The sequence below is a fragment of the Hoplias malabaricus genome, chromosome Y (genome assembly GCF_029633855.1).
Source record: "Hoplias malabaricus isolate fHopMal1 chromosome Y, fHopMal1.hap1, whole genome shotgun sequence".
NCBI classification, from domain to species: domain Eukaryota; kingdom Metazoa; phylum Chordata; class Actinopteri; order Characiformes; family Erythrinidae; genus Hoplias; species Hoplias malabaricus.
The window spans coordinates 52,393,590-52,413,777 of record NC_089820.1 but is presented as its reverse complement, the minus strand read 5'-3'; positions in this window follow the sequence as shown (position 1 = coordinate 52,413,777).

The following is a 20,188-nucleotide window of genomic DNA, read 5'->3' as shown; positions in this document are numbered from 1 at the left end:
ACACTACTGTGCTTTTCCCAAAATGAAAACCACAACAAAATCTCTGTGAAATCACACATCCCCAAATGTCTTTGTGTACTGTTTCCAGCATATACTGTATAGCATATATCATTTCCTCACAGTGAACATGGTGGAATTGGTCAGAAACGCTTGTGGATGTTCTCAGATCTGAAACAAAAGCAAGATTTTAAAGATGAAAGCTTTAAGCACTGTTTATTTGGTGGTGGCACTTTTGGCAAATGTTCCACGAATGTTAGGAGACCCAATTTCTTAACTGTCCAGCGCAAAAAATGTTTACAATAACTTTGCTGATTTGCTTACATACTTTCATCAACATAACTGCAGAAACAGAACTGTGATTTGCCAAGAAAAAAAAATGGCATATTACTGTATTCTACAAGTTTAGCATTTTGGCCAGTATATTAAAAAAAGTTTAACAAGCAATACACAGAGAAGATCTACTTTCAGCTCTTAATCAAATGATGCTCCGTAACCCAGGTCTACTGTATGTAAACACCAGCAGCGTGTGCTGAAAGTTAAGTGGCCGGATTGGGTTTTCAGATGAATAAACTGTGGAGGAGTTCTGACTGGCCCGTCACTTTGGAGCACTGCGTCACCAGTTGATGATGCGAGAGCTGTGCGTCTCACCATCTGTGATGTCACCTGCAATATTCGGTGACATTCATGTGTTCTCAAGCATTCCTATCACACCAAAACTGGGCCAGCAACCCGCTGCTTATCTCCTGATGCAGGCAGGGTATTTTCCTCACTAGAATCCATGTCTGAACATGTATACTGAACATATGAAACAAACACATAAATATAAAATGTGTGTGTGTTTGTGTGTGTGTGTGTGTGTGTGTACTGTTTCAAATGAGAATGGCACATCTTGAAACTTCAGAAACATTTACTGACTGCATCACATTTCTTCAAATGCGATAAAAGAAATTAATTTGTCCATGATATCGGCCCTTTAACAGATCCCTGTTGGTCACATGACTGGTCTCAACTTCTTAACCACAAGTTGCACTTTTCCTCTAAGTATTAGATTGTCTAACACTTAACACTGATTACTGTTGTTGGTTAATGGAGAGTTATGCTTATTCTACTTTTTATTCTACTTTGTTAAAACCATTTGCAAATCTTAAATTACAATCAGTTATGCCAACAGCACTCAGTGCTTTACTGTTGCCTGATGCTGTGCTTCATATTGGGAAGCAGCGCTGCATAAATGTAGCTAATAAATGACAAAAAAAGATTTCATGGAACTAATTGTTCAATTACCTGATACAAATCCAGCCATGAGTCACAACCTCAGTCTATTGTCAATATGCAGATGTTAATCAAGGAGTCTCAATAAGATGAAACAAAATAAGGTTGCCAAATAATTAAATCTGAGACCAAACTAAACCATATAGCTTCTACATATTGCAATTTATAAACCAACCACCGATAGAGATGATCTGAAAGAAAAGAACTTAATTGTCTCAAAAACAATAAATGAAACCTGACGGCCTTATAAAAAGTTTCATATGAAAAGTACATGTAAATAATGTAACCCGTTTAGCCATAATATGGAAAAAATTGCCTCTTGTAAGTGTCGGAATAGTTCATTGTGTTCAGACAGAGAGGCAGCCATCATAATGTTTAAAATTAGACTTTAATATTTCATCGCATTGGAAGGTTTATTCTCATTAAACACTGTGGGCTGTGTTTTTTTTTTATCTCAAGCTCCAAATGTCAGCAGGAGAAACGTGTGAATGTGTTTCTGTTTGCTCTCCAGCTATTCCACAGCTTCTATACAGACTGCATCCAGCGATGAGAAAATCTACCAGACGTAAGATTGTGTGGCTCATGGGAACACGGTAAAAAACAAACTGTTCACAAAATGCTAAATATCAAGGCTACATAATGTATTAATATTTTGGAGCTTTTAGAGCAAATGCTGTAGTGGTGCTTACTAGGGTACACTAGTTTAACCAACTAAGTGTTCATTCAACACCAGACTGTCTACAGTACCAGTCAAACATTTGGAAATGCCCACTCAGGGAGAGCTTCCTTTGTTTTGATCCATTTTCCACATATTGTGAATGTACAGTACCAGTCAAAAGTTTGGATATTTATTCATTCAGTGGTCTTCCTCTGTTTTTTTTTTTTTTGTTTGTTTTGTTTTTTTATTATTATTTTCTACATTGTAAATAAACATGGAAGACATTAAATCTATGAAGGGAAAGATATGGGAATATGTAGTAATCAAAAATGTGTTAAGCTCACCAGAATTATATATATATATATATATATATATATATATATATATATATATATATATATATATATATATTCATTAATTGCACATTGCACCAGTAAGACCATGTGCACCTAGTGGTTCAAACATTGTGTCCTGAAGGCGGTGCCGTGTATCAGGACGACAATGCACCAATACACACAGCAAGCTGGTGAAAGACTGGTTTGATGAACATGAAAGTGAAGTTAAATATCTCCCATGGCCTGCACAGTCACCAGATCTAAATATTATTGAGCCACTTTGGGGTGTTTTGGAGGAGCGAGTCAGGAAATGTTTTCTTCCACCAGAATCACGTAGTGACCTGGCCACTATCCTGCAAGAAGAATGGCTTAAAATCCCTCTGACCACTGGGCAAGACTTGTATATATCATTCCCAAGAGGAATTGACACTGTATTGGCTGCAAAGTTTTATTGTCCAACCCCTGTAAACTTTAGACTCTTCCTTTTATTGGATGACAGCCTTGCGCACTCTTGGCATTCTCTCAATCCGCTTCATGAGGACGTCACCTGGAATGGTTTTCAGTGAACAGCTGTGGCCTCGTCAAGAGTTAATTTGTAGAACTGCTCACCTTCTTAATATGTTTGAGACCATAACTTAGGGGCTGGTACCCAGTTCTATACAGTAAATATTTCACCAATGACTAATTAGGAGATGTGTCCAGACTTTTGACTGGTACGGTATATCCCACTGCATGAGGTTCAGATTCCAACCCAGGCCACCACACAATGTGATATTAGTAAACTTCACTGGACAAAACTCTGAATGCTGTTAGTAAGTCTAATATTGTACCATTAAACTAGATAGCAGCTAACATGTGATAAATATCAAATATAATGTGGGCTAAATTAGACAAGTAAGAATGGCTCAGTTGAGAAACCTCAAAAAAATGGACCTTTTGAGTTTCTCAATATTTTCTGTACAGCAAAAATGATAAAATAGATTTTGAAAGGATACATAATGAGAAATACTGTACATGTTCAAGCACTTCTGATTCCAATTGTTTGGTAATTGCGCTGAAAAGACAGAGACAGAGAAACAAAGCTGCAGCGATGGAATCATCCATATTGACATCAGGACAAAGGCGGTTGATATTCAGTGGGAACATTTCAAATGACTGAGAAGAAAATGAACATATCAGATCAATGTGATATCAAGAGCATTCTGTATGTTTCGCAATCGTGCACTGCATCTTTATTCACACTTCACAAGACCCTGACTGTCACGTGCCCCCCCCCACCCCCCCATCTCCCTTAGGGACTGCAGTATTGCTCTGGGTTTATCACTGTCCAGTGTGCAGTTGGCCACAGTAATTAGAAAAGCTCGGACATGCATTTGCAGTGTCCTGCTTAGGGCCGGATCACCAATAACAGCATTTATTGTTTTCTAATCAGGGCCCCTTCGGCTGCTCCAATCACTCAGTAAATAATGGAGATGTCAATACTCTCAGGTCCGTGACTCGCCCAAACCCCTGCGCCCCGCTCGCCATAAAAGCCCCTCATTAATCACCCCTTACGTTTGAAAAGAGTTAAAACTGTCACTCGCTGAAAACCCAGCCCACTAAACCTCCTTCAACCATGTCCAACCATCCCAAAGCTCACTCGCCAAGCCCTTTCCTCATCAGTGGTCAAGCAGTCCGAATCTTCCCTCCGTAACGAGAACACTTGAATTGATTAGAGCATTCACAGCCTGGACTGGCTCAGGAATTACTCCACTAATTTTGCAGTGAGCTATTTGCCCGCACCTCGACAACCTCATCAGGTAGAAGCCTGAGAATGAAGCGGACTACGCTCAGTAGCCAAAGACAAGCTATGTCCCATTTATTACCTGCAAATGGACATCTGGTGATAGGGGAGTTGGGGTTTCAGGGATTTGATGATGTTGTTCATCATGCATTGGCAGGTGATTGAGAATACACTTAGTTATTGATAAGGCTACAAGGGCTCTGTTTACATACGATATCCAAGTGCAAATCGGTGACATTAAAGATTGACTTTGTGGCAAATAAGGATTGCACTGACCGCAAATCCAGACTTCATTTGCAAATGACTTGTAAATCTAAGGGTGTTTTCAAACAAGAGGATTTTTCCAGACCCAAGTGCACTTGCTCTGCTGGTTTGGTAAATTTGGTCAAGTGTGAAAGCTGTTTTCAAACCCAGGTGTTGTCCAGGGCACACATCTCTGGGGTCTTTTAGAAATCTGGGGTCTGGGGTTCACTGCTAGTTAAGTGCTTTGACTTGTTGTGTTACTTCCCTTTCTCATTTCTTCTAAAACCACACTTTCATAGGAGCTTAGCAATGTTACTGAAATAAGCTCAGCTTTAGGAAGTGAGGGTGTGTGCAGTGAGCACAGAGGAAAAATGCACGTCTGAAAATCTATTTATACACAAATGTGTTTGTGGGGATCCTGCATGGTGAAATGCCACGCATCCCAAATGCATTGTCCTCACTGCTTGAGTGTCTGTATCTAAGGAAAATAATCAAAAGCAACAAACAGATGAAGCTTTTTCCCATAAGTTTGTGAGCTTACACACAAAAAAGTGACACTTTTGTGCAATCGATTCAAGGTTCAGATGGAGTCCTTGTATGTAGAAGCAAATCAGAGAAAATAAGACCCTCCCACAAACAAGACCAGAATCGGTCCTAGGTGTGGACCCAACACAACAGCACTTTTTATAAGAACAGTTCTACATGTTGTTTCACCAAAACCTATCACTGCTCAGAACAAGAGAAATGATACAGTGTGTGTAATCAAGATAGAGTTGTTAGAATGTGGTGGATTGGAAGTGTTAAGACTCAATGTAAACATGTCTGTTTAGAGGAGCTCAGAGAGCTGACACCACTAAACAAGACTCCTAAATCTCACTGATGGGGTGCATGTTCTTTGGCTGTATTTCTGTCATGTGGGATGTAGAGGGATGTCGTCTATGTTCCGCTGTTGTCCCAGCGGTGGGCGGACCGCAGTGGCCGCTTTACAGCCTAATGCCTCAGATCCTGTTCTATGACTTATGGTGTGTCTGGGCATTTTAATGCTGCTGCTAACCCTCCAAAAATGTTCCCCTTAATTAGGCCCTGCACCACATGAAAGTTGCTGTGTTGCCATACAGGAAGTGATCCAATATTTTCCCTTGTCAAACATTTTCTTCCTCCTTGGGCTGGCCTTAATGAGATTTAGGGTTTTATAGAAGCCGTTGTTTAGATTGGTTCCCCTCCATTTGGCGAGGTCTTTAAAGAAAGAAAGAAAAAAAAGACGACTGACTTTTCTGGTGACCTCCCCGATGTATGGCTAATCTCGCCCTTTAATTAGTTATATCTCCACATCATGAACTCATTAGCTATCTGCCTATGGGACATCATCAGCTTTCTATGTTGAGATGTCTTCTAATGCCATAATTTGGGGTTTCCGGAGAACATGACTGTTCTATATCAATGCGCAATCATCTTTTACTTTTAAAAATTACTGGTATTTTTTAGCAAAATTAAGGACACACTAGGGCTAAATGTAACACCGAAAATCCCCGCACGGAACACAGTACCTGAATACATGACACACATCCTAAATTTCAATGCATCTCTGGCTGTAATACAAATCATGCTGAAGTTATCAGTATCAATAAGAATGCTCAGTGAAAGGTCAAGTAGGAGCAGCAGAAACAGTTGATGATAGCTGAATACACCAATAACTCATGCTATCTTGTAGTTCAACATACTGTACACAGATCAGATGCTGGATTGGCTTGTTGTAGCAGTGTGTGTGTCTCTGTGTGTGTGGGGGGGGGGGGGTGGACTAGCTTCTTCTCGACTGCTTTATGAGCTGAATTAGAATGAGAAGTCTGTTTAGTAAGTGGATGTCTTAAGCAGACCCTTCAATTATCAGCCTGCTTATTTAAACATTTATCTCCTCCCTGGATAAAGATCTCTGCTCTCCCTCCTCTCTCTCCTGACATGACGCTGCAGTCGTAGCATGCTACACGCATACCAACAAAAACGCATGCGCCTGCTGCACGCTGATGCCTAATAGCACCAGGAAGCTGACAAAAAACAAGCCATTTCCTCTGCTCTCCAAGCCCTGAGCCCCTCCTCTCCACCGCCCTGATGATGAACACACAAATGGTGACGGCTGAAGCAGAAAACCATTTCTCAAGTTAAATGCCATGTGGCTATGTAGTACGCTGTTCCCTTCAAAATGAAGCGCCACTCGCCCCAAAGCTGTCACACAACAAAGAGACCATGAGAAGGTGGGGTCAGCCAGCGTAGCCGCAATGTTACTAAAACTGTTTTTCACTTCTAGTCCATTGGGATTGCTGAAGCATGCTTATAACATAATTATCACGACAAGACCACAGTGACTGCAGTGACTACTGCCTTCAGCAGTGCTTCACTTCTACTTGGTCAATACCAGGGTTGTAACTAAGACCATTCGGAACATTTACAGGCCTCAGAAAGCATCCTATTTTACTCAGCTTCCAACTCCAATCATATGCTTTTATATAGAAAATGAAAATGATGTAGTAGCTCATGAAGTTTGATCAAGAGGTGTAAGAACCCACGACACCATTTGTACAAACAAAATGTCAGTACATTAATGAGGAAAAGCAAATTCATTAATTTAGTTTTGCAAATTATTGCAATACCTTGCCATTAAAAAACAGTACAACATCACTCTTATTAATACCGGTACTTGAAGAATGACCACATTTAAATAAGGGCAGTATTTCAAACAGTTGCGTCGATGAGCCACAGGGGGCAGTGTGTGAATGCAGCACTCTCCTGGCTTTCCCTGTAGACCAAAGGGAAAGCCAGAGTCAAGGCTGTTAAGACCGGCATTTGTGAGTGTCCACGGTTTGTAGAGAAAGTACATGCAGGAAGTGTGGAATTATTTTGCATACACCGCTGACAGTCAGGTCAAGCCCATGCAAACAATAAACCATTCTGCAAAAGATTTTCTTTAAACAGTGCTTCTTCTGGGACTTTTTTCAGCAGTGGCGGCAGGCTCAAACTCCCTAGCAGCACCTGTAAGTATCTGTCGACTTGACATTTCTTTGCAGTTCAGCGTTTCTGAAATGGATTTCTTGTTTTGTAAATTTTGTGATGTGACTCAATCTCCACTCTCTGTATCTGTCATTTCAAATTAAAAGCCCCTTGCCAAAGTTTGCAATAGAGATTTAATTCTGAAGCAGCAACTGCCCCAGCAAAATCTATGTAGGGGAAACACTGATTTAGGCCTGCACAGACCAAGGAGGTAACACATCCAAGCCTTTGTGAAGCCATGCAATTTCTTATATTTGTTTAAAAATGGGCAGAAAATTTAATTTTATTTGTATTAACAATTTTTTTAGCAATTTTCACATATAAATGCAGCACAGCGTGATTTTTACATTTTCTTTAGAACAAAATGATACAATATAAAATGTTAAACAGTGTAACCACAATTTAAATGATAATAAAAATGAAAGTGAAGATAGGATTTGAGGTAAATGAAGAGGGAAGGAAAAATGTGTTTTTTTTAAATAAAGTAAGTAATAAAAATCCTAAACAAAAATGAATATATTTTTAAAGTGACAAAAATTACACTAGTTCATTGTTGATTAAACAAAAATATTTTAAGATTCTCTTTCAGTCACTGAGGTGTCTCCACTGGCACATATAACTCTTTCCTAAATGTTGCTAGTTAAGTAAATGTAAAGTATGTTTTCAAAAGAGATTATGTTCTCATCTGAAATGGAATATAAACATCTTATGACTTTTTCTGATGTGTTAGGTTTTTACCATGGCATTGTTTCAGTTATTAACACTAACTCATATTCAGAAGTAATCCAACTTCCTGCAAACCAATGTTTACCGGTCTACACTCGATCTACACTGGCTTGCTCTGTACTGATTGTACTGTACTGATGAGCATGATGCCATTTAATACCCAGACTTAGAAAACAATAACAAATGTGTAAAATCACTCACAGTCTCAGGAGAGGTGCTACACTGGTGAAAAGCTCCTAAAACCTTAGGCTTGTTCAAGATGAACTGCACCTCGCCTTGGTGGTCAGTCGAGTTGAAAAAGCCCATCTATAAAACTCCATAGTCCTTTGCTCACTATGTCACAGTAAACATCCATTTATTTCCTGCATAATGGCTACGCACAGTTCTGGTGCTCCTAACAATCAGGCAGTGGGAAGGTTTGACGTACAATCTTCGTGAATTCAAAGCTGAGGGTGTTCCTATTCCACTGGGATACGCTCCCAGATCTGAGCAGGCGGGTCTGTGCTGACATCACTCACTCACAGGGCCTGGGAAGGAGCACCTTGGAACAACAGGAGCGCTCCAGAGGCACCCATTAAAGGATTGCCTATGGCTGGAATAGCACTATGAAATACCTTCCTATTTTAGAACAACATATTTTAGAATAAGCTAAAAAAAAAAGACTTGCTTTATCATATAAAAAATGTAGGAAACAATTATTTTTGCGACAGAATATTTTTAGTTGTTGGGCGTATTTTGTCTGCATTAGTCTATGCATTTTGTGCCTAGAATTTAATATATCTAATGTTAAAATGGAGTAATACAAACCACCCTAAAAGAGCTGAAAAATGATTCACAATGTTGTTTTTTACAGTATTGTACTGTAATTGCTACTCCTTTAGATGTTACCTCTGTTATTGTTTCTTTCTTTTGTCTGCTGCTCAGCATAGTCATGTCTTTGTTTGCCGCCGTTAAAAATGGCACGACACATGGAATAGCATGTAATGCTGCCACAGATTACCACTTTACAAATATGATTCACTGCATTCCTCTGTAACCCCTTGTGTGTAATGGGGCTACTTTTCAAAATGAAAGCTTACCTCAGAGAATGCCCAGCACTCTCCCTGCTTCTCTCACTAAGCACCCTTCACCTCTGTAGGGGTATTTTGGTGACCCTGTCCCAGCCTGGCCGACTGCTGTCCCTGTGCAGGAAGCTGGATCGATGGAGGCTTTCAGTCAGCCTCACCATCCATTCCCTCTTGTTAATGACAGCCATAATTCACATGACTGGGAAATATATATATAAATATTTCACCTCCGAGCTGTGACCTTTCTGTCTGCTGGCTGACAGCTCAGGGGGAAAAGGTGTCAATTAATGACATTTAGAAATTTCATATCACTCTCAATAACCCTGAGAATTTTAAGGGGGACTATTGAAGGGTGGGCCGGGTGCTCATCCAGGGCAGAGCAACTTTCATGAGCTAAGATGGCAGCCAAGGGGAGCCATTAACGTCACCCGTTCCCGTGCAATCATTCCAGACTTGGGTCAGCATTAAATCTAATTGATCATCGTGATTGTCGTGGGGTGATAAATTCCTCATCACAGTTTTCCCATTTAAATCAGATTCTCCATCAAGCCACTGCCTCATTTAGCTTGACTTGGCAAATAAAAAGGGGCTTAGGACATAAGAAATATTACTTCACTTCACTTCCCTTCACTTCACTGTCAAAACGAGACTGTTCTGGCCTCTTCTATACTTTTCACCACCAAATACGGTTTGTAAATGGGGTGAAGAACCCTGACTGTTGGAGCGTTCTTCGCTGCATATCAGCACATATCAACATTTAGTTAAAAAGGCATGAAAAACTTTTTTTTAGCTTTAGAAGAAAACTTAAGGTTATTCACAAAAAATACTAGCATTCCTTCCTGATTTCTATGGGGATGGCTGTGCAAGATAACATTCAGAAAATGTATTTGAAGCTTGAAAAAATGTGGTTATTACTATATTTTTCATTACATTTGGAGTCAGTTATGTACAGTATATAAAATATCCAGAAGTCATAGTTTAAAAAGCTATTTTGCACTTCAGACATCTCATTTACAAAATATGTCTTTATAGAATGGTCCTTCTTCAGCACGACTCTGAAGAACCCCTTTTTTTCTTTCTTTTTTTTTTTTTTTTAATCCTGGCATTGTCAAAAAAGGTGACACAACTTCTTCATGCAGAGGAATGTAACCTTCAATGAGCTTGACCAGAAGAGCTACAGTAGTTCCTGGATTCTAACCTGTCCCGTCAGTGACAGACACACTCAGGCTGAATCGCCATGGCTGCATCCCAGAGGATCTCAAACATGCTGCAATCTTGCACGGATCAGCTGCACATTACAGCGCTATCATCTTGTTCACATATGAGAGCGGTGTCACAAAGCCGGGTGATACTCTCTCCAAGCCCCCCAACTCCTCCCCCTCTTTCCTCCTCCCCCCTTGCTCTCTGTCAATCTCTCCTCTCCCTGCTGCTCTTTCCATTCCACTCAAATGCTAGATCTGTTCCGTATCAGTGCCACTGGGCCTGCGGTTGAATATCAGTCCCATTCAAATCGAGGGGGTAAATAGCTATGGGGTGACATAACCTTTCTTGTAGAGCCCGGCTGCACCGTATACAAATAATTGAAGCCCTTGACCCTGTCTTGCTGCATACAGCTGTAAGTACAAACCTGACATTTTGATACCGCTCCTGGGCCCTTTTCCCCACTTGTTATTTTTCTATTTCAATAATCCATGACGGGCAGCAGGAAAAAGGGAAGGGAGACGGAGGGGAAAGCGTGAATGATTAAGACTGTCAAGCTCAAATAATGTCCTTCGAAAGCAGCCCATAAATCTGCTTTCATGACATTTCCCAACCTGACACGTGGCACGCGTGTGTTTAACTTCCATCAAGTGTCCCACGTTTTATTTACGTTTATGTATCGCCGATTGTTTATCTGTTTTGCTCCATTCTGTGGACAATGGAAGCTCCTTTATTCCTGATATAGCCACAGGCCGTGTTTTGAGCTTTTATAACAACGTGGTAATAGCATGCGGTGATGGGTGATTTGGAACATTTAGAGATTGAAAAGTCAATGCGCCCTATTTCTAGAATGTGCTGCGGTGAGCACATAGTAACGGAGGGAGTCATTTTAGAGTGACAGCTATCGATGGTGCTGGCTCGTCTGCAGAGCTGCAGAGCACCGTTAACATGTCCTGAGGAAGGATGCACTTGTTTTTCCCCCATTGACTGGCTCCGGTTCAGTCGATGGTTATCACTTACTATATTCACTCATTATAATATCAGCCCCGACCGCCTTTCTCTCCTCTTCCTATTCCCCACCCCTCCGTCTTCAGCATTCTCATTTTAATCATGGCCCCGTGTTGGCTCACTGTCTCATCCTGGAATTTATACCCCATCCGCTGCATTTGCATATTGCCTAATATGGACATTTCCAATTGAGGGTGTCACTGATAGCCCACATGTTTCATGGCTATTATCATGCACAATACAAAGATAAGAGCAATGAAGTTAATTTCTGACCTTAAGCTTCACTCGTTTCCAGCCAAATCGGTTCTCATTTCATTCTGATCTGGATGCTGTTATTTATCACATCATTTGTGACATAATGAAGATCTCATTTTATAGCAAAATACACATTTTCCTACATGAAGCCTCCTTGTTTTGAAGCCTGAGTTTCCAGACTGTGGTGAATTCCGCAATTCGTGGGGCTGTTCTGAGGTTTTGAGCGTTAGCATATTTCATGAGTACCTTAGGCCATAACATCCTGGTTCCCCCCTCTTCGTTTTCCTCCGCCCTCCCTTCCTCTGCCTCTTTAATTTCTGCCCTGTTGTGATAAACAGCTGCCATCAGTGTGAAATATTAATGGCGGGGGCTGATTTGGGGTGTTGAAGAGTGTCATTCATTTGCCTTTTAATCTACTGGCAGAAAAATGAAAACGGCTCCCTCTCCCATGCTTTGTAGCCTCAAAGACCTCCCAAAGTCATCCACTTCCTCACTGACAGCAGTATTTTGGGCAGTGTCATTGCCATTTAGCTGTGGAGAGAGAAGTCACCCATGAAAGTTTAACAGTGACATGAAGCTGCAGTTCCTAATGTTCTTCTAAAGTAGCTGAAAACACCTCATCTTCAATACTTCGCCATTTACCAATATTTCCCTCTTCTCCTCAAACACAGAACTGAAGATGGCTGCCGTTCAACTTGCTCGCAAGTGTTCGCCAAGAACTTTTGGACTATTTTAAACGGCAGTGATGAATGTATCCCTCCAAAACGGTTTGATGTCCTCTACATCACAGCACTTTTCTATGTTCCTGATTACACTGCTTGGAAAGTAGTTTGCTTATTGTCTGCTGCTGCTTTTGTGCTCTTTGTCTCTGTGGAGGAGTCGAGTTGAGAGAGAATACATTCCCGGCTGTGGAATGGGGGAAGATCCATGATTAATGCGATTGCATTTATAATTCTGCTTAATAACGATCATAATTATTACATTAATCATCTCAGACCATTGACAGCATTTAATGTTTCTCCAAATGGTGATCATGCCCAAGCAGATATTAAAGTGTGACGATATTTTATTCAAAGCCACCGATAAAGATGTCTCTCTTTAGATACCTGTCGGAGGACGAGGTGAAAAAAAACAGAAAGAAGATTTATAACTCTGTTTAAACCCTAAGAAAATATGCAGTTAAGTCTCCCTCTGCCCCTTTGTCTAGATCTTAATAAGGGTATCTAATTAATATTTATGGCATAATTGCCTTTTTCCTTTTTTTTCCGATGGAAAAGGAATAACAAGGCCAAAATACTGTTGTTGGTAATTAAGACAAATGCATTAATTATTAAAGATGCAAACATGTCAAGCAAGCATAACTAATTATTTGAGCGTGTTAACAGTTGTTTAATGTTAGCAGCCAATGAATTATTTAGTGTGCGCATGCCATTTTTGGACTGTTTGAAATGAGAAATGATAAGAGGGGTGAGCAAAGTCACAGTCTCTTTTGAAAAGAAGGAAAACAAGTCAGGCAACTTTTTACACATAGCGGCACGCTCCCCCCCACCTACAAACACATACCCCGGTTTTCTTTAGAGTTCGAGGCCAGTGCGAGTGTGCATGCATGTGTTTAGCGTTCCCCGCACCTCCGGGCTACGTTGGGGAAGCGGATTCGATGCCATTGCTTTGTTGTGGGGCAGGGGGAGAGCTGTGAGACAGCGAGGGTAAACAAAAGTGACAGCAAACAATTTATTTTGTTACGTCTTAATTGTCACCTGATGCGCTCACAATCTGGAGCCCTGTGGAAAAAAAAAATCAGATCAGGTTTCCTGCAGGTGTGAGAGGGAGAGGAAGGACAGGAGGGTGGGCTGGAGATCATATATATTCTGCTTTAGTTTCTATTGCTTGCTTATTGCACTTCAAATAAAATGTGATCAGAAGCTTTAAAAAAGGTCAGATGTACTTATGTGAACACTTCAGTCAGGGTATATTTGCCTGTGTGAATATTTATGTGTTCTAAGATAGGCCTGCTTGTATACCCTTTCTTTCTACTGGGAAATCTTCACACAATGTGAACTATATGAGTCATAAATATTGCCCAATATTATTCACCCAAAAGCTATTTTTAGCACAATAATGAAATATATTTTGTTCCACTTACAAATCCTAGTATCATTTCACCTGGAAGTTAAAAAAACACATTTGTACCAGTTTGTCTCTGCTTCTTTCAATGAGCTATGAACTAGAAATAATTAAAATCGAACTACCCAAAGCTTTTGTTATCACCAGCAAAAACTACAACCTCTAAAAAAGAAGAGGCAGGAGTGGATGAAAACTGAGAGTATTCTGTCACGTTATTGTCACTGATGTGATGTAGCTCACCATGGTTCCATAAAATCAAGCAGGTGATTGCAGCTCCACACAAATAAGCACTGCTCTGATCAAGAAATTGACAATTATGTTCGGCTGAAAGGCATATGCAACCTGGTCCCATTCTGTCTCCTCAAAAATGACAAGAACCTTTATCACGAAGAGATCTGTTAGAGCTGCTAATCACATAGCAGGGTAGACGTGCACTGAGCAGATTGTTGAAATGAGAAATTTAATTGTGTCTTAGTCAGATGTTAGGTCGATAACTAGGTGACAGGTTAGCAAGTTAAAAAGTAGGAAAAACAATACTAATATTATCATCAAAATATACTTCTGCAGCAACATATTTCACCTGCTTTGTCTTTTCCCAAGAGCATCTCAAATAAAACAGAGAGACAGTAATACCATCCGTTGTCGTAAACACTCTCATTGGATTTGGAAAATATCTATTAGCTCGTAGCCTTATCTAAAATGGTTATGGAGTGGGCTGCAATGTGCTGGACGCAATGGCCTGAGCTCTCAAATACATCTCTATAAAGCACAAACTGGGAAGATTAGAGGAAATTGGAAGAGAATGTGATGCAAGTTTTTGCAACACAGTCCATATACACCTTTGAGTACATTCTCTGGCTCGAATCAATGTACCCAATGACCCATTGATTAGGCAGTAGAGGATTGCACCAGAGCTCACCATGTGTGTACTTCCCTGCCCTCAATCCTCTCTCTCTTGGCTCTAAGGCCTATATGTTAACCCTTCTAAAACAGAAGCCTGGCTGTGTTTATAGTTTGCCTGTGCATTGTTGTTTGTATATTTCTGATACATTTTGATTATTAGGGAGTGATGTATATGCTCTAAATTAGCACAAACAGCAGCTTCTCAATGAAACCAATTATGAGCACCACTTCTCAGTGTGTAGAGTGTATTAAAAAACTCTGTTTGCAGTATAGTGGAGATTTTCTGTAAACTGTAATAAAAACAAAACTAGGCAAGCCTAGTTTAGCCAGACTGCTATTAGCCATACAGCCATTGTCACAGAGGTGTTTTTGCCATTTCAAAAACAGGAAAGCCCAAAATAAATACCCTTGTCATTGGAAGGTCTGGAGAAGCTTTGGTGATTCACATCAATGTCTATGTTTATGTGTGGCTTTTATCATGTGATTGTGTCATATAGAAATTACAGAGGGCCAGACTAATAAATGCAGAAATAAAAAAAGGAGCACAAAGTTTTGTTCATAATATATAACACCAGCATCAATGTTTTTCTTGTTCATTTTATTTAAAAGTAAATACTAGATGATCTCCCACGAAAGAACAAAGAAGACCAAGACCATTTTGTTGATTTTAAGAATTACAATTACTTATTTATTCAATGCAACATGTTAGAGTAAAACGTGAAGTCTAATATGGCTGTGCGCAGCTATGTAGAGTTTTATAAACACACTGTCGCCACAAAATGTGGCCAAACGCAGCCCCAGAAACACACACAAATGGAAAGTGTTCCTGTCTTATTTCCAATTATTTATTTATATGAAACTTTGTAAATGGCCCCGTCCAGCTCCACTGGACGATAGCGCTGTGTTTGAGGCTTTGAGCTCTATCTTGAGTTACTGAACCTCGACACGTCACGCTAAAGAACCTAGTCTTCTTTGGTTCCAGCCAGGAACTAATTTTTCTAGTTCGCAAACCAGCATATGCTGGTGGAAAGGCACCAAACGTTTCCAAATTTATTTCACTATGTGCTATGTAAAATGTAGCTATAACAACAGACATTGTAGTAGCGCCACCTTAAGTTATTTCTGTGAAGTAACGTTCCTACTCACAAATGCGCGTTTCAACATTAGGAGTCAGTCAGTAAGAGAAAATGTCTTTTCTAGAACGGTAGGTGGTCCGGCAAAAATAGTATATGGTATGTCATTTCTCTTGGACCTTCATTAAGCTGACAAAAGCAAATTTTTATTCTCTAAGCTTTTTCGAAAACAGGGATTACATTTATATTTTGTAGACTTTGTAAAGAACGAAGACATGATAAACAATCAAAAATTGTATCAACTCATAAGAAAACTCACTTAAATCTGCTTCTGTCCATGTGACCATGTTTCCTGCCATTGTCAGTAGGTGTTTTTGCATTGATTTTATTGCGTGTTCTCCTTGTGTCTGCTTGGGATTCCTCCAGATGCCCCCATTTTTTTTTCCCACAGTCCAAAAACATAAGTTGTTAGGTGGCTTGCCCTTATGAGTGTGTGAGTGTGTGATGCCCTATGATGGACTGATACACTGTCCAGTGATTCCAGATGGACTGAAATAATGTACTGCTATCTAGCTGTACAGAGTCACAGCACATTCCTTTTCTCTGGAAGTGTCTTTGACCACATCATCCCTCAGTTCGGTACCCATCTGATAGAAGAGCTTGTTTTATAACCCTGTTTGAGTTTTTAAAAGACATGCTAGAACTTCTGTACAGGCCGGTTCCTAATCCATATGTGTTAAGTACAGCAAATAAACAGTAACTAGGTTTTAAACTCTGCGGAGGCGTGCAGAAGATGTTTGTTTATTTTCACTTAGGAATCAGCCAAATAAGTCATTTCACTGGAGAACTTTGGCATACAGCTATATGGCACACACTTCCACATATGGCATGATGTCAGAAAGGTCAGCTTCTGTGTTTTAATGACGGCTTTAAGGTTTGTTGATATTTCACAGGGCAGCAAAGTCATTTACGTTTAAACACAATGTCTACTGAACACGTAGACATTGATATGTTGATGTTTGATCTTAATGATCTTGCACATAAACAAAAATAAACACTTCAACGCCTCAGGCGTACAACTATTTAAATACCCAGAGGATCCTCAAGAACATGTTAGATAAACATAAACACAATTTAGATCATCTGTGCCCTACACTCCCAAACTACCCCAGACTGCAGTACCCTGGAGCACCTCGTGACTGATCCCCTGAGGGGGCAGCAGACTGTGTGTATACTGTATAGAAAAGTGTGTAGGTGTGAGAGTTAACCCCCCTCCCCAACTTCCTCCGTCTCTCTCTCTCTGGGTATGATTTATGGGCTGATCCTGGCCTGTAGGGAGTTGACAGTTGCTTTCATTTTCTTATATATATTTTTCCCTCCTTGCCAAGGTCATGGGGGACTAGGGCCTCTCCAAAGCCCACCTCCTCCCCGCCACACTCTTCCTTCCCCCTGTTGGTTCCTCTCTTCCTCCCCCCTCTCCCCATCCTCTGATGGCCCCATGAATCATTCCGTCTTCCCATCGAACCTCCTGAAGCCTCCTTCCCAACGCGCCCGCTCTGACTTCCGCCATCCTTCTTCATTCCCACTAACAATTTGGTAATGAAATATTGATTTTTAGTTAGATTCAAATGGATGTTATTAAGTTTGCATTGATAAATCGCCCCATGCTCTTACACCGCAGCCAAAAGTGGAGTGCATGGGACCTGGACACACCTGGGGACGTGTTGACTGGGACGGCTAAATCACAGCCTCACATTCCCTTTTCGGACGTTTCTCAAACGGCGGCCATTTGTGCCTGAGCCTGATAAGGGCAGAGGGATTCAGAGGTAAGGAACACTGTTAGAGGAGATGGAAGCATTCATCACACCTGATATCTTTCCACATGACCTGTCCACTTTAGCCAAGAATGCATACCACTGAAATCTGTACTTAATGGCTGATTTTTTTACTAGACAAGGGTTTGCTAGAAGGAGAAAAGAAAATCAATGCAAATAACACTTTTAAATGTGCCTCCAACAACTGTCAGTCAATCAAGGGTCTTTGGACGTAAGGAATCTGTTCAGCGATGCCGTCTGGAGTATCTAATATCTATTTATTCTGCTTCAGGATTTCCCCACAGGCCAGGTTGGCATTTTTGGGGTTTGGAGTTTCAGGCCACGTTGGGGGAAATCTATGGCAGGGGGAGTTTTCCCTTTCCAGACGGCTGTTTATTTTAGCTTCACCCGATCGTTTAAATGCAGCTGACAAAGAGTGGTGCTTTAAGAAAGTGACATTTCCGAGGCGCGGGCCTTCTTGTAGGCAGCTCCCGTTTTCGTTGTTTTAACATGGTAATTGCTCTGTGTATTTACTCTCCCCGGGTTTTAAACACATACCTTCACACCAGTGCTCCCCTAGCTCTCTCTCTCGCTCTCTCTCTCGTATTCTCCCACTATATCCCTCACATACTCTCTCTCCTTCCTCCCCTCTCTCAGTGCCTCTCTAACTGCACTGGCCAGTGCAAGAGCAGATCCCTCCAGCTAAGTGAACATGATGGCTGCCCGGGGGAAAAAAAAAAGACAATATGAATGTGGTATTAAAAAGGCAGATCTGACAAGATGGACATGCTGAGGTGGGGGGCTACGGTGGGGACCCCAGGGTGCATATGAGGTGTCCTTTCCGGGGAAGGGTATTTACATTTTTCTCCAGCGTCCCAGTGACAGGGACACAATTTCCTGTCCCGTCTGGCGCAGTTTGACGTGAGCCCGGACTGAAATGTAATCTTGTGCTGAGCCATGGTTCCTCCCAAGAGTATTGCAGAAACCTTGGACTTCGGTTCAGTAATCTCTCCTACTTTTTTTTCTTTATTTATTTATTTATTTATTTATTTTTAAACCACTACCATTCTGTCCAAAAGGAATGACCAATAAGTATTTGACACCTAATATCAATAATCAGTCATACATCAGGGGTACATATATGGAGGAATTCTCTGGCAAAATTGTGGACACCCCTGGTGAAATAGCCTTTATACTTGATGTCCAAAGAGAGAGTTAACACATCCTGCACTAAGGTACTGACTTTTTAATGTGTAGATTAATTTTTAACTTAAAATCTTGATCTGATGATCGATGAAACCTCTAAACACTCATCTTAGTTCCGCAAAGTTATTATAAAAAAAAAAAATCCACCAATACTTTGAATATGTATGTAACTGTACACCTTCACCCATTCGCTACGAATGGTTCTATGAATATACAGTTAGTCCCCACCTCTCCCTCCAACCTCATGCCTACAGTTCATTATTGTCATGCCGGAAGCTGACGGGATTGTTTCCTTGGGTTTGTGACATAAAAACCCTAGCTTTTTGAATTCAGCCATTTGAGATGGTCATTGGAACACTGGCTGTTATTTCAATCATGAGACATCTTATAGGCTCCAAAGAACACCACACAGAAAATAAACTTGATTTTCACTGGTGAGGGCTTTTATCATATTGGAAAATAATAAATAATGAATCATAAATCGTACAAATATGCACATACACCTTTTGCATATGACTGCACTACACATAAAAGAACAGATTAAAATATCTGGGGGTCAACAGTATAAGAATGTGTGTGTGTGTGTGTGTGTGTGTGTGTGTGTGTGTGTGTGTGTGCGTGCGTGTGTGCATGCCTGCATGCGTGTGTGTGGTAAGGGTCAGAGATTTCTCAAGAGACCATGGCTTGGTAGAGGACATGGGTTGTTCTGTCACAGTGATTAATGTGTAGACGGTACACATACACACATCCTACAGACAGCCCTCACACACTCTCATCCTGGCACACGTGAGCTTGACATGTTCATGACCGTGCATGGCACAAGTCAACAAACATGACCTGTGAGTTATAATTCATATAAACATACTAAAATACATAAACCTTGCATGCTACTGGACTGATGTCAACCCTCACCACTGCTCAACAGCAGATCCATAAATAAGAAATACAACACCATTAGCATGGCTGACATAACCACCATCTCCAAATTTCAGAGGGCAAAGGCCAGGTGGAGGGATTTGTGCTTAGAGGAATGATATGTATCTGCACATTCAGTATTAGTATTTTTGCGGTATTACTATATTATTTTTTACTACGATAACAACTGTCTACAGTTTACCAGTCGCTGTATTATGATCTTTATTGTATAATAAAACAAGGCAAATGCTGCATAAAATTTGCCATATCACAAGCTAAAAACCCATCAAACAAGAGATTTTGCAATATTGAGCCTTGTAAAGAGATTGTATTTCAATTTGCTATAAGCAAACTCTTTGATACACCAGAGCTGATCATGAAAGTCCATTCACTGAACCTCTCATCACTCCCCCCGACTCTGTAACCTTCCTCCCTAGGCAAGGTGGAACCTGGGGGCCAATATCAAATCCTGATCCAGCCACTTGGCTGAAACGAGGCCTTGTCTCATGCTGCATGTAGATAACCCATGTTATTAGCTACCCGATGGTCAATCAATAAAGCACT